Source organism: Oncorhynchus keta, chromosome 7 (genome assembly GCF_023373465.1).
Source record: "Oncorhynchus keta strain PuntledgeMale-10-30-2019 chromosome 7, Oket_V2, whole genome shotgun sequence".
NCBI lineage: Eukaryota > Metazoa > Chordata > Actinopteri > Salmoniformes > Salmonidae > Oncorhynchus > Oncorhynchus keta.
In genome coordinates this window covers 54,084,910-54,090,961 of record NC_068427.1, presented here as the reverse complement: position 1 = coordinate 54,090,961, position 6,052 = coordinate 54,084,910, and positions in this window count along the sequence as shown.

Genomic DNA, 6,052 nt, shown 5'->3' with positions numbered 1-6,052 from the left:
AACAGGCGGTGAGTCACAGGCGGTAAGTAACAGGCGGTGAGTCACAGGCGGTGTAACAGGCGGTGAGTCACAGGCGGTAAGTAACAGGCGGTGAGTCACAGGCGTGAAGTCACAGGCGGTAAGTCACAGGCGGTAAGTAACGGTGGTAAGTCACAGGTGGTAAGTCACAGGCGGTAAGTCACAGGCGGTAAGTCACAGGCGGTAAGACAGACGTTAAGTCACAGGCGGTAAGTCACTGGTGGTAAGAACAGACGATAAGTCACAGGCGGTAAGTCACTGGTGGTAAGAACAGACGTTAAGTCACAGGTGGTAAGAACAGACGGTAAGTCACAGGCGGTAAGTCACAGGGGTAAGTCACTGGTGGTAAGAACAGGCGGTAAGTCACAGGCAGTAAATCACTGGCGGTAAGTCACGAGGCGGTAAGAACAGACGTTAAGTCACAGCGGTAAGTCACAGGCGGTAAGTCACAGGCGGTAAGTCACAGGCGGTAGAACAGACGTTAGGTCACAGGCGGTAAGTCAGGCGGTAGAGTCACAGGTGGTAAGTCACAGGCGGTAAGTCACAGGCGGTAAAGTCTGGTGGTAAGAACAGACGATAAGTCACAGGCGGTAAGTCACTGGTGGTAAGAACAGACGTTAAGTCACAGGCGTAAGAACAGACGGTAAGTCACAGGCGGTAAGTCACAGGCGGTAAGTCACAGGCGGTAAGTCACTGGCAGTAAGAACAGGCGTTAAGTCACAGGCGGTAAGTCACTGGTGGTAAGAACAGGCGATAAGTCACATGGCGGTAAGTCACTGGTGGTAAGAACAGACGTTAAGTCACAGGCGGTAAGAACAGACGATAAGTCACAGGCGGTAAGTCACAGGCAGTAAATCACTGGCGGTAAGTCACAGGCGGTAAGAACAGACATTAGAGTCACAGGCGGTAAGTCACAGGTGGTAAGTCACAGACGTTAAGTCACAGGCGGTAAGAACAGACGATAAGTCACAGGTGGTAGTCACAGGCGGTAAGTCACAGGCGGTAGAACAGACGGTAAATCACTGAGCGGTAAGTCACAGGCGGTAGAACAGACGTTAAGTCACAGGCGGTAAGAACAGACGATAAGTCACAGGTGGTAAGTCACAGGCGGTAAGTCACAGGCGGTAAGAACAGACGTTAAGTCACAGGCGGTAAGTCACAGGCGGTAAGTCACAGGCGGTAAGAACAGACGTTAAGTCACAGGCGGTAAGTCACAGGCGGTAAGAACAGACTAAGTCACAGGTGGTAAGTCACAGGCGGTAAGTCACAGGCGGTAAGAACAGACGTTAATTCACAGGCGGTAAGTCACTGGTGGTAAGAACAGACGTTAAGTCACAGGTGGTAAGTCACAGGCGGTAAGTCACAGGCGGTAAGAACAGACGTTAAGTCACAGGCAGTAAGTCACTGGCGGTAAGTCTGGAGTGGGAACAACAGACGTTTAAGTCACAGGCGGTAAGTCACAGGCGGTAAGTCTCAGGCGGTAAGAACAGACGTTAAGTCACAGGCGTAGAACAGGCGATAAGTCACAGGTGGTAAGTCACAGGCGGTAAGTCACAGGCAGTAAGAACAGACGTTAAGTCACAGGCGGTAAGTCACTGGCGGTAAGAACAGGCGTTAATTCACAGGCGGTAAAGTCACTGGTGGTAGAACAGGCGTTAAGTCACAGGTGGTAAGTCACAGGCGGTAGAACAGGCGTTAAGTCACAGGCGGTAAGTCACTGGCGGTAAGTCACGGTGGGAACAACAGGCGTTAGAGTCACAGGCGGTAAGTCACAGGCGGTAAGAACAGACGTTAAGTCACAGGCGCGGTAGAACAGACGATAAGTCACAGGTGGTAAGTCACAGGCGGTAATCACAGGCAGTAAGAACAGACGTTAAGTCACAGGCGGTAAGTAACAGGCGGTAAGTCACTGGCGGTAAGAAAATACGTTAAGTCACAGGTGGTAAGTCACAGGTGGGAACAACAGACGTTAAGTCACAGGCGGTAGAACAGACGATAAGTCACAGGAGGTAAGTCACAGGCGGTAGAACAGACGATAAGGCACAGGTGGTAAGTCACAGGCGGTAAGTCACAGGCGGTAAGAACAGACGGTAAGTCACAGAGGCGGTAAATCACTGCCGGTAAGTCACAGGCGCGGTAAGAACAGGCAGTAAGTCACAGGCGGTAGAACGGAAGACGTTGTCACAGGCGGTAAGAACAGACGATAAGTCACAGGTGGTAAGTCACAGGCGGTAAGTCACAGGCGGTAAGAACAGACGGTAAATCACAGGCGGTAAATCACTGGCGGTAAGAACAGGCGATAAGTCACAGGTGGTAAGTCACAGGTGGGAACAACAGACGTTAAGTCACAGCCGGTAGAACAGACTAAGTCACAGGCGGTAAGAACAGGCGTTAAGTCACAGGCGGTAGAACAGACTAAGTCACAGTGGTAAGTTATTTAACTGGAGTTGAATACAGAGACATCAGGTAGACCTGAGTTATTAGGCTTCAGTTATTGGTTCGTTTTGTTTGAGGGTTTTTATGTAGTTGCAAGGATCCACAACAGTTGTTATTTTGCATATGCAAAAATCAGTGTTGCATGTTTAGTGGTTCTAATCCCATGCCCAGGTTGAGTGGTTCTAATCCCATGCCCCAGGTTAGTGGTTCTAATCCCATGCCCAGGTTAGTGGTTCTAATCCATGCCCAGGTTAGTGGTTCTATTCCCATGCCCAGGTTAGTGGTTCTAATCCCATGCCCAGGTTAGTGGTTCTATTCCCATGTCCAGGTTAGTGGTTCTATTCCCATGCCCAGGTTAGTGGTTCTAATCCCATGTCAGGTTAGTAATTATATTCCCATGTCCAGGTTAGTGGTTCTATTCCCATGCCCAGGTTAGTGGTTCTAATCCCATGTCCAGGTTAAATAATTATATTCCCATGTCAAGGTTAGTGGTTCTATTCCCATGTCCAGGTTAGTGGTTCTATTCCCATGCCCAGGTTAGTGGTTCTAATCCCATGTCAGGTTAGTAATTACCATATTCCCATGTCCAGGTTAGTGGTTCTATTCCCATGCCCAGGTTAGTGGTTCTATTCCCATGTCAGATTAGTGGTTCTGTTCCCATGCCCAGGTTAGTGGTTCTAATCCCATGCCCAGGTTAGTGGTTCTAATCCCATGTCCAGGTTAGTAATTATATTCCCATGTCCAGGTTAGTGGTTCTATTCCCATGTCCAGGTTAGTGGTTCTATTCACATGCCCAGGTTAGTGGTTCTATTCCCATGTCAGGTTAGTGGTTCTAATCCCATGTCCAGGTTAGTGGTTCTATTCCCATGTCCAGGTTAGTGGTTCTAATCCCATGCCCAGGTTAGTGGTTCTAATCCCATGTCCAGGTTAGTAATTATATTCCCATGCCCAAGGTTAGTGGTTCTAATCCCATGTCAGGTTAGTGGTTCTAATCCCATGTCCAGGTTAGTGGTTCTAATCCATGCCCAGGTTAGTGGTTCTATTCCCATGTCAGGTTAGTGGTTCTATTCCCATGTCAGGTTAGTGGTTCTAATCCCATGTCCAGGTTAGTAATTATATTCCCATGTCCAGGTTAGTGGTTCTATTCCCATGTTGGTTAGTGGTTCTAATCCCATGTCCAGGTTAGTGGTTCTATTCCCATGTCAGGTTAGTGGTTCTAATCCCATGTCAGGTTAGTAATTATATTCCCATGTCAGGTTAGTGGTTCTGTTCCATGTCCAGGTTAGTGGTTCTATTCCCATGCCCAGGTTAGTGGTTCTAATCCCATGTCCAGGTTAGTGGTTCTATTCCCATGCCCAGGTTAGTGGTTCTATTCCCATGTCCAGGTTAGTGGTTCTATTCCCATGTCAGGTTAGTGGTTCTATTCCCATGCCCCATGTTAGTGGTTCTAATCCCATGTCCGGTTAGTGGTTCTATTCCCATGCCCAGGTTAGTGGTTCTGTTCCCATGTCCAGATTGAGTAGGTTCTAATCCATGTCCAGGTTAGTGGTTCTGTTCCCATGTCCAGGTTAGTGGTTCTAATCCCATGCCAGGTTAGTGGTTTCTAATCCCATGTCCAGGTTTAGTGGTTCTGTTCCCATGCCCAGGTTAGTGGTTCTAATCCCATGTCAGGTTAGTGGTTCTGTTCCCATGCCCAGGTTAGTGGTTCTATTCCCATGTGTCCAGGTTGATTGGTTCTAATCCCATGCCCAGGTTAGTGGTTCTAATCCCATGTCCAGGTTAGTAATTATATTCCCATGCCCAGGTTAGTGGTTCTAATCCCATGTCCAGGTTAGTGGTTCTAATCCCATGTCCAGGTTAGTGGTTCTATTCCCATGTCCAGATTAGTGGTTCTGTTCCCATGTCCAGATTAGTGGTTCTGTCCCATGCCCAGGTTAGTGGTTCTAATCATGCCCAGGTTAGTGGTTCTATTCCCATGTCCAGGTTAGTGGTTCTGTTCCCATGCCCAGGTTAGTGGTTCTAATCCCATGTCAGGTTAGTGGTTCTGTTCCCATGCCCAGGTTAGTGGTTCTGGTTCCATGTCAGGTTAGTGGTTCTAATCCCCTGCCCAGGTTAGTGGTTCTAATCCATGTTAGGTTAATTATATTCCCATGCCCAGGTTAGTGGTTCTAATCCCATGTCCAGGTTAGTGGTTCTAATCCCATGTCAGGTTAGTGGTTCTATTCCCATGTCAGATTAGTGGTTCTGTTCCCATGTCCAGATTAGTGGTTTCTAATCCCATGCCCAGGTTAGTGGTTCTAATCCCTTGCCCAGGTTAGTGGTTCTATTCCCCATGTCCAGGTTGTGGTTCTAATCCCATGCCCAGGTTAGTGGTTCTATTCCCATGCCCAGGTTAGTGGTTCTATTCCCATGTCCAGGTTAGTAATTATATTCCCATGCCCAGGTTAGTGGTTCTAATCCCATGTCCCAGGTTAGTGGTTCTAATCCCATGTCCAGGTTAGTGGTTCTATTCCCATGTCCAGATTAGTGGTTCTGTTCCCATGCCCAGGTTAGTGGTTCTAATCCCATGCCCAGGTTAGTGGTTCTATTCCCATGCCCAGGTTAGTGGTTCTAATCCCATGCCCAGGTTAGTGGTTCTAATCCCATGCCCAGGTTAGTGGTTCTAATCCCATGCCCAGGTTAGTGGTTCTATTCCCATGCCCAGGTTAGTGGTTCTAATCCCATGTCCAGGTTAGTGGTTCAGGTTAGTGTCATCTAATATGGCCCACCCTGTTAGTGTCATCTAATATGGCCCACCCTCGTAGTGTCATCTAATATGGTGCCCACCCTCGTAGTGTCATCTAATATGGCCCACCCTCGTAGTGTCATCTAATATGGTCAACCCTCGTAGTGTCATCTAATATGGCCCACCCTCGTAGTGTCATCTAATATGGTCAACCCTCGTAGTGTCATCTAATATGGCCCACCCTCGTAGTGTCAGCTAATAAGGTCAGCCCTCGTAGTGTCATCTAATATGGTCAACCCTCGTAGTGTCATCTAATATGGTCCACCCTCGTAGTGTCATCTAATATGGTCAGCCCTCGTAGTGTCATCTAATATGGTCAACCCTCGTAGTGTCATCTAATATGGTCAGCCCTCGTAGTGTCATCTAATATGGTGCCACCCTCGTAGTGTCATCTAATATGGTCAACCCTCGTAGTGTCATCTAATATGGTCAACCCTCGTAGTGTCAGCTAATAAGGTCAACCCTCGTAGTGTCATCTAATATGGCCCACGCTCGTGAGTGTCATCTAATATGGTCAACCCTCGTAGTGTCATCTAATATGGTCAACCCTCGTAGTGTCATCTAATATAATGCCCACCCTCGTAGTGTCATCTAATATGGTCAACCCTTGTAGTGTCATCTAATATGGCCCACCCTCGTAGTGTCATCTAATATGGCCCACCCTCGTAGTGTCATCTAATATGGTGCCACCCTCGTAGTGTCATCTAATATGGTCAACCCTCGTAGTGTCATCTAATATGGTCAACCCTCGTGAGTGTCATCTAATATGGTCAACCTCGTAGTGTCATCTAATATGGTCAACCCTCGTAGTGT